Genomic DNA, 9,728 nt, shown 5'->3' on the forward strand with positions numbered 1-9,728 from the left:
TTCAGCCGTAGGGTCTAATGTGTAAAATGTATATAATGTCTAATGTATAAAAATAAATTTTTATAAATTTGTCTAGGAAATAATTTACGCCGCTGAAAACCTATAAAAGTCGTGATAAAAAATATTTCAGAAGTGTTTTTCTTTTTTTTATCTGAAAGTAAAGTTTGTAACCGAGGAGATTAACATAAAAAAAAAAAAGTGTAAATTGTGAAATGTAGAGGTGGGAGTAATTTTATAAAATGTCCGCCGTTTGCCATTTTAAAATCGGTACTCCTTGGGCATTGAGTTACATGGCGACCAGCAGAAAATAGTCGCTCCCTTCCTCCACCCCACCCCGCACGTAACATTTTATTTACTGACGTTGCCGTAACTAAACGATTATTTGTCACATTTAAACATTTATTTGGAAAAATGTTTACTCTATGAATATTAAAAGCAAAATGTTAAACATTTATTAATACTTTCTCACTTTTACAAACATTTGATGTTAAGTTTCTTTTTAAATGACGACTTTTTTTTTTTTTTTAATAGTATTTGCGGATGGGTATGTTGACAAATATCAGTTAAATTTTGTAAATATCCCCCCCAAATGGTGTTTATTCCGAAATCCGTTGTTAACATGGAGAGGTTGAGGGTGTTTATTCTGAAAGCCGTTCTTAACATTTGGAGGTGGACCTAATGTAAAAATAAAATAAAAGTAAATCATTTACTGATAATTTCTCACTTTTACAAATATTTTTTAATTTACATGTGCAGATGGACAAATTGTTGAATAGTGCGAAAACAAAACGTTTTTGTAATAAACTTCGGGTTTGCAAAATTTAACTGATATTTGTTGTCAGCATACCCATCCGTAATTACTATTACAAAAAACAAAAAAGAAAGTCGATAAAAGTCGTCATTTAAAAAAAATATTTGTAAAAATGAGAAATTAATAAATGTTTAGCAACTTTTTTTTCTTATAATATTCATAAAGAGTAAAACTTTTCAAAATAAATGTTTGTAAAAGTGACAAATAATCGTTTAGTTACAACGGCAGGCAACATCAGTAAAAAAAAAAAAAAAAATGTTATGTGCGCATGCGTCAAGCTTGACTAGGAGTGGGGGGGACTAAGGGAGCGACTATTATTTTTTCTGCTGGTCGCTATGTAACTCAACGCCCAAGGAGTACCTTAAAATCTATTGATAAAATAATATCCGGTATTACCCAGTGATTTCAGACGATGTTATGCTTACAAAAATATCACGTGACCTAAATTTTCAACTCAGGACTGTTCATCACTGATGAACTTCATCAGTACTAAGTTTTTTTTTTTTTTCTTAGTTCATGTGTTTTGCTTTACTCAAGAAAGTAAAAAAAAAAAGAAAAAAAAGGTACCCCCCCCTATATATATATATATATATTAAAAAAAAAATGCTTTCTCTTAAAACAGTCTACATCATGGCACTCCTTAAAAACTGTACCAACCGAGAAAATAAGTGAATAGTTGCCATCGGGACTTAGAGTTAGTGGTAGGATTGAACATTTTCTCTTTTTTTCATTTCAGTTTTTAAAAAACGCTAATCGATTGTTGGCTATTGAAGAGATGCTCCCATTTTTTTTTTTTTTTTTTTTTAATTAAAAGTAAAATTCTCGAGTTAACGTAGACGAAAAGGTCGGCATTTCCTTCATTTTATTAAACGCTTTATCTACACATTTTGATTCATACTCCTGAGCGACTTTAGCATTAACCATCGTAAGCAACGTTGTTAGTTCCTTGTTTTTTCCATGATGTTGTAACACATCAGCCAACGATTGAATGTACCACGAACCGTTCACGTCATTCAGGAAGGAATAATATCCGGGTACATTTGAATAGGAAATCAGTAGATCTGCCCACAATGGAATTTTCGTTTTATTTTTCTTCTTCGGTACGAGAACGTCTGGTACTTCGACACCTTTGTCAAGTTTTGTGCCTCGACAAGACTGGATGAAGAAAAGTTTTGGTTTTCCAGTTAGACTTTTACAACGGTCCGGAAGGAAATATTCGACAAGTTTGGTGATAGTGACGGTATCGCCGTCAATGCCTGAAATTTCATCGTTGTCACTGCCGTGCGACATGATCACAGCTAAAAAACAACTATTCTCACTGTGATCCGCTTTTCCAATATCGTCAAAAAAGTTTTTCATTTCTTTCACTGACATATCCTGTTTAGTAATTACATTGAAGCCGAGACTTCTCAAAACCTCATTCATGCGGTTGACATCCTTTTCGGAACCGTACCTGGGCTTATTCTTCTTAAATATCCTATTGTTGATTATTATCGCATTTCCACGGTTTTTAAAGTCCATTTTATAACGCAATATGCTATAATCCAATTGATTTAGTTCCTGGTTACGTTCTGTTATGAACATACCTTCAGAGAATTCCGATTGACAAGACGCCATGATTTTACTCAAATGTTGTCGAATATGCCTTAAGAAAGTGGTTTTATACTGAACACGCCTACCAGCAAAATAATGCAATTACAAAGGGGGATAACTCCAAAGCAGACGACGCTAGATGATATATAATGAAATAAAATGGAGGTGGAAGGACCTGGATACTCAACGTTTCGCCCGATTTATGCGGGCTTCTTCAAGAGGGATGGTCATTGACGAGAGAGTCGGAGGATTGGGGCTATATATAATGATGGGGGAGAGCAACGTGTTTTCCTTATGTAAATTAGATGTCATATATACATGTATATACATTTTATGAGAGAAGAACTAATTAGAGTAAACTAGTGTAGTGGATTACATCTAAAAGATAAAATATCGTAGAGATTAAAAATTGTGTTTGGAAATATAGCGGTGATAGATTAAATAAATAAAATGACACGAGATTACGAAAGAATCTTTTTTTTTTTTTTTTTTTTTAAATTAGAAATAATTGAATTGGGATAAAATAGCGCAGTAACTTAAAAGATGGTGTCTAAAAATAAGAAAAGGAGGTGATAAAATGGAGTCTAAAAATAGATAATGATAAAATACAGTAAATAAGTAAAATAAAAATAAAATTAAGTGAAATTACGAATTTTTTTTTTTTTTTTTTTTTTTTTTTTTTCGCGTTTAACCGGTGTCTAAGTTGTTTTCTTTAATAATTATTTTCGACAGAAAGGGAGCAACGTGGAAAAAACCTTTTCTTTGCTTAATTATATTGCTGGAATGGGAGATTATAGCTGCCTCAATTAAACGTCGTGTGGATCTGTTATGTATGTGTTTAAGGAAAGTTGCTTTGTTAAAATCAAAATGGTGGTCGTTTTCCATGGTGTGACAAAATATGGCGTTGAGTGTATTGTTGTTTTTTACATCTCTTTTGTGTTCATACATTCTTTTATTTAAATTACGTTGAGTTTCTCCTACGTATATTCTTCCACAATCAAGGCAGGGTATGGAATATATTCCGGCTTTGGTGTTAATGTTGGTATTAGTTATAATTTTACGTGTTAGATTCCTAATTGTTAAAGAGTTTAGTTTTGTTATTTGAATGCCTGTCTTATTTAGGTTCTTATAGATTGTGTCGTTGTTTTTATTAGTTGGTAATGTTAATTGTCTGTTGTGTGTCTGGCTATTTAAGGAATGGTCTCGGTTTCGGTTATGGTAAATTTTTAGTGCTTTTCTTTTTGTATTTGCCAAAAAATGTTGAGGGTATTGCAAGTTCATGAATGTACGTTCGATATACTCAAATTCTTCCACGATGTATTCTTCACTACATATTCTCAGGGCCCTAAGAAAATCCTATTAGAATACCTCTTTTTACTTTATCATCGTGATGAGAGTAAAAGTGTATGTAATCATTTTTATTCGTGACTTTCCGATGGACTTTAAAACTTAGATGATCATTGTTATTTATGATGTTGATGTCCAGAAAAGGTATGGAGTTGTTATTTTCTCTTTCATACGTATAGTTAATAGTGGGTTCAATCTTGTTTAATTTATCAGTGATATTCTCTATTTTGGAAGATATAGGGAGAAAAATTAAAATATCATCAATATATCTATAGTAGGAGGTACCCTTGGGCAATTTATATTTCATGGGTCCGGTTTCGATGAATTCTAAAAATAGACATGCCAAAACCCCACTTAGAGGGTTACCCATGGGCAGTCCAAATTTTTGTTTGTAGCAGAGTCCATCGAATGTGAAATATGTCATGTCAATGCATATACTTATAATTTTAATTATATTATCTATCGGCAAAGGTAATTTAATTTTTATTTTATTTAAGTGTTTTGAAAGAAGGTTGAGACATTTCTTGGTAGGGATATTGGTGTATAAAGATTCTATATCGAGACTATTCATGGTTTTATTTTTCATATCTATGTTTTTTATCTTATTAAGAAGGTCGCCAGAGTTTCTTATATGGGAATTGCTAATTGTGCCCAATAATGGCGTTAGGAGTTTTGTGATCGCTCTTGCTATCTTATGGGTGGCACTGCCAATGCCAGAGATGATTGGGCGCATTGGATTATTATTTTTATGTGTAAACCATATAAGGTCGGGATTTTAGGATGGTATTCTATATAGGTAGTCCATATTTTATCATTATGTATTAATTTCTTGTAAGATTTGTTAAATTTGTCAATTTCTTTATGTATTATTTCGGAGGTAGTTTTTTCATATGTGTGTTTATCTTGTAATAGTTGAAGTATTTTATTTTTGTATTCAGTTGTTTCCATTATTACAATCCCCCCACCTTTGTCAGCAGGTGAGACGATAATATTATGGTCGTTAGCCATGTGTGATAATGCATTTATGTATCGTTTTGGTAGGGTGATATCCCTGGTTTGGGCGGTGGTCGTGGATATTATACCCTGGATGAAACCTTTCATAAAGTCGGTATCTTCGTGTATATAGTTTCGAGCGATTGTGTTGGTTGTTATCTTTGGATAGATTCCCGTTGCAAATTTTAAACCAAGGCTTCTGTCTCGGTGTTTGATAGTGGCCGGTTTGTAAGATTTTGTATGAGTTTTGGTCGTCCAATAGAACCCCATTTGCTGTTGGAGATTAGATTGGATAGTTTTCTGTTAAGTTTTCTGTTGTGGGTAGAGTTGAAAGATATAATCCGTCGTTTAATTTTAGACGTTGTATTCTTAGAAATAGAGTGGTTCATGTGTAGATCGTCTGCTAGTGATTTGGCAATAGTTCGTAAATAAGTTGCTTTGTTTCTAAGAGTTTGTGCTGATGCGCTTAGATACTGCTCAATGTGTTCAGGGAAAATATGGTGGGAGGATTGGAAGATCTTATTGGTACATTTGGGAATGACCTTCTCGTCAATGCATCGTGTCATTTTATTTATTTAATCTATCACCGCTATATTTCCAAACACAATTTTTAATCTCTACGATATTTTATCTTTTAGACGTAATCCACTACACTAGTTTACTCTAATTAGTTCTTCTCTCATAAAATGTATATACATGTATATATGACATCTAATTTACATAAGGAAAACACGCTGCTCTCCCCCATCATTATATATAACCCCAATCCTCCGACTCTCTCGTCAATGACCATCCCTCTTGAAGAAGCCCGCATAAATCGGGCGAAATGTTGAGTATCCAGGTCCTTCCACCTCCATTTTATTTCATATCGTCGGATTTAATCCAGCTCAACAATCATGATATATAATGTATAACGACTACGATTAGTGAGTGTTTTGGTAATTTAAAAAACTAAATTGCAGAAAAATTATGATGCACGTATCTGTCACGGAACGAAGTTGTCAAAAAAGAAAAAAATTACGTAAAATGATCAGGTAGTTTTTTGTTATTACTTTTTGTTGTTTTTTTTGCATGTACTAGCAAAAGTACTTGTCGTTGACTGGGTTCAAAAACAGCCTACAGAAAATGGACTCTGATTTATGAAAGTATGATAGGTTATGAAAAGGAAGGGTTGTAAAGAGATGGCTTCGAATTCGGGGGTATCAAAACCAAAGCAGAATATGATGAAAGTAAAAATAAAATAGATAAACCCCATAATTTATTATACCATACCTGTTCGCACTGAAACACTTATCACAATATTCTGTGGATCTATATTAAAAAGCCTTGTTAAACTTTGTGATATATTTCCATTCTATGGAGGTCAGGCGCAAACAAACACCCCATAATTTAATTATACCATATTTCTTCAAACTGAAACATAATTATCAAAGTATACTTACGCAGATAGATATGAAAAGTCTTTATTAAAGTTTGTGCCTATTTCCATTCTATGGAGGCCAGGCGTGAATGCAGACTCCACAATTTTATTATACCATCCCTATTTAAGTTAAAACATACTTATCAAAGTATTATGTACATCTATATCAAAAACACTTGCAAACATTTTTTTTTTAAATTTTTTATTTCCATACTTTGTGGACCAGGCGCGTATGCAGACCCCACAATTTTAATGAATCATCATTATGCCAGATCAAACATACCCATTCCTGTGTCTCGATACATCTTCTATCATTATATGTGATCAGTTTTCTGTAATAGTCAACCAAAAGAAAAACACGAATAAACCTAGAACCCCATCCTCCAACGTAGACCCCTATTATCATGTCTCCTTCTCCAACATCAGGGGTCTACGTTCCAACCTTCCAGAGGTTGAAACCCAATTATAGGAGACGAAACCGGACTTACTCTTTCTAAGCGAAACTGGCATAGGGCCGACCACTTCCCTAGATAAGTTCATAATAAAACGATACTCTAACTTAACATCTAAATCTGACCCCAAAGATCGCCATGGGCATGGAATATGCGCCTACATTAAAAATGGCTTCCCGTGTGGTAGAGATCCAGAGAAGACCCTAATTTACTTTATATGTGCTTCCGGGTTGCACTTGCTTACACCACCGCATTCATATTTGCTCTCTATCGCCCACACAACAGCGGGGTTACTGTCCTTAAGAGTATATCTGAGAAAATTGACCTTATCCTGTCTTCTCATCCTTCGGCTACCATTCACATTTGCGGTGACTTCAATGTAAATTATGTGGAATGGCTGACCCACTCAAATAAGACAGATGATGGGGAGGTTCTGTCATGATTTTGCCATTGCCTATGACCTCACTCAGATTGTTCATCAACCCACTTGTGTGCCCGATACTACTGGTTAGTATACAAGCCTTCTAGCTCTTTTTCTCACAACTTCCCCTGAGCTATGTTCATGTTCCGTTCTATCTCCGCTGGGATCCTCCGATCACACAGTTGTATCAGTTAAGATAAAAATGCATGTTTCCATGTTTAAAAATGATGTATCCTCTATAGTATCAGACCTTACCGAATGGTTAATTGTAGGTATAGACCGATTCATACCATCCAAAAAATTCCAACAAAAACCTAACAGCCAGCCATGGTTCTCCCCAGAATGTGCCGCTGCTATTGCGCACAGAAATCACTTTTTCCATAGTTACCAACGTAATAGATGTACTGAGACTAAAGCTGCCTTCAGGACTGCCAGCAACCACTGTAAAAGAGTAATAAAACATGCAAGAGAGCTATGTGCTCAGTCCGTCAAATCCAAAGTAGCTGAGCAGCGGCTTGGTTCCCACCAGTTTTAGCAAATAGCAAACAGGATCCTGAACAGAAGCGTGCGTTCCATCCCAACCATCATCGATGGACCTGAGGTCATCTCATCAGCATCAGTCAAGGCCAAACTATTCACCAAGAACTTTGCAGCTAACTCTACCCTCTGCGACGAAGGGCATCAACTTCCCGTATTTCCTCCTACAACAGACAACACCTTATCCAACATACAAATATCTGTGCATGAGGTCGCCAAACTAATCAAGAACCTTGATTCCAGTAAAGCAACTGGCCCAGATGGCATTCCAATTATAGTGTTGAAAAAGCTTCGACCAGAACTTTCCTCCATACTTACAAAACTCTTTAAGCGTTGCCTTAAGGAGAAGTGTTTTCCAACACCCTGGAAAACCTCGTCAGTATGCCCTGTATTTAAGAACTCAGGTGATAAATCATCCCCTTCTCAGTACAGACCAATAAGTCTCTTGTGTGTCATGAGTAAGCTACTGGAATCCATATTAAATAAATAAGTAGTCAACCACCTCAACAGAAATAACCTTCTTAGTGACATGCAATATGGTTTCCGTTCTGCTAGATCTACAGCTGATGTGCTAACAGTTATATCCCATAGGATTAGTGAATCTCTCAACAAAGGCTTCCTTTCTAGGGCAATTGCTCTTGACATATCAAAGGCCTTCGATAAGGTTTGGCCTAAGGGCCTACTTCACAAGATTTCCAGCTACGGTATAACTGGAAATGTTTTCTCAATAATTAAATCATTTTTCTCTGGTAGTGGTTGATGGGCAGAAATCAGAGGCCTGCAGTATTAATGCTGGAGTCCCCCAGGGGTCCATTCTGGGCCCAACTCTCTTCCAGATCTACATCAATGATCTCCCAAAACACATACTTAATTCATTCATTGACATCTATGCTGATGACACGACCATTTACGACAACACATCAAAGGCCGTAAATGACAAAGCTCTCTCTGATTCCCTCTCCTCTGATCTTGAGCGCGTCGTTCAGTGGGGGAAGAGATGGCTGGTTACTTTTAATGCATCTAAAACCAAGCTCCTAACTTTACATCATCAACGCTCTATTCCTCATCTAACATCAATTGAAATGGATGGCTCTCTTCTTGGGGAGACTTCATTTTTTGACAAGCTCCTGGGTTTGACGTTTACTCCTGATCTGAAATGGAACATGTATATAAAGTCTGTTACCCGGGAAAATGGTAGAATCCTTCCACCGCTCCAGAAGATATCTCACTACTGATGCAATTCTCTATCTCTATAAAAGCCAAGTACGTTCAAAGATGGAGTACTGCCACATCTGGGCTGGAGCTTCAAAAAACAGCCTATCCTGCCTTGACAAAGTACAAAATAGACTTTGTGGCTTAGTTGGGGATGTTCTCTTCTCTTCCCTGCAACCTCTCTCCCACAGAAGAGACGTTGCGAGCCTGTCTTTGTTTTATCGTTATTTCCATGGCAAGTGCTCGTCCAAGCTCCAATCTCTGGCCCCCCCCCCTCGCCAATCCTTAATGATAAACACCCGTCTAGCTAAAACCACTGTCAGTAATTTCCCCCCACTCTTTATCTGTGCCTAAATCAAAACGTAGATTCCATGCACATAGCTTTTTTCTGAGAAGTGCACGCCTGTGGAATTCTCTTCTGTTTGCCTGTTTCCCACCTGACTACAACTTGGACGTCTTCAAGTCCAACATAAACAAATTCCTGATTAATTACCCCCTTAAGTAAGACGCTTTATCAAATCTCCAATACCAACTATTACTACGATATTATCCCATTGATTATTGTACACAAAATAACCCTTATCCCTGAGTGGCTTACAGGCCTTGATAAATGGTGTTCCCCATGTAAAAAAAAAAAAATATAGGAGCCTATTCGTGACCAGACACACACACAGACGTTCAGCTTTATATTGTTAGTTTTAACGAAACAAAAAATATATGAATAAACACAATTGCCCAATTACGTTTACACATTTATTATACACTGACAAACATTTAAACAACAATAAAACACAATACAATAGCGACAGTTCAATAAGACTCACCGACTGGTGGAAAAAGTTCTCAGAGCTCACCTCGTGGTTCTCTTCTTCTTGAGAGGGAAAAGGCAACACGTCTGCCCGTGACCAAAGGGAAAAACCAACCAGCATTAGAGCAGGGGCA

At 36.0% G+C, this 9,728-nt stretch overlaps 1 pseudogene across 1 annotated transcript; it reads right to left on the reverse strand.

Annotated features, from left to right (window-relative positions):
* Positions 1-215: 215 nt before the first annotated feature.
* LOC145243516 (caspase-7 pseudogene) lies at positions 216-2,485 on the reverse strand (annotated as a pseudogene). Its single transcript, XR_013862894.1, has one exon. The product of XR_013862894.1 is annotated as a caspase-7 pseudogene (transcript).
* Between the last annotated feature and the right edge of the window lie 7,243 nt (positions 2,486-9,728).

The sequence above is a fragment of the Euprymna scolopes genome, chromosome 22, assembly GCF_053919585.1.
Source record: "Euprymna scolopes isolate OS-2025 chromosome 22, ASM5391958v1, whole genome shotgun sequence".
Classification (NCBI taxonomy): Eukaryota; Metazoa; Mollusca; class Cephalopoda; order Sepiida; family Sepiolidae; genus Euprymna; species Euprymna scolopes.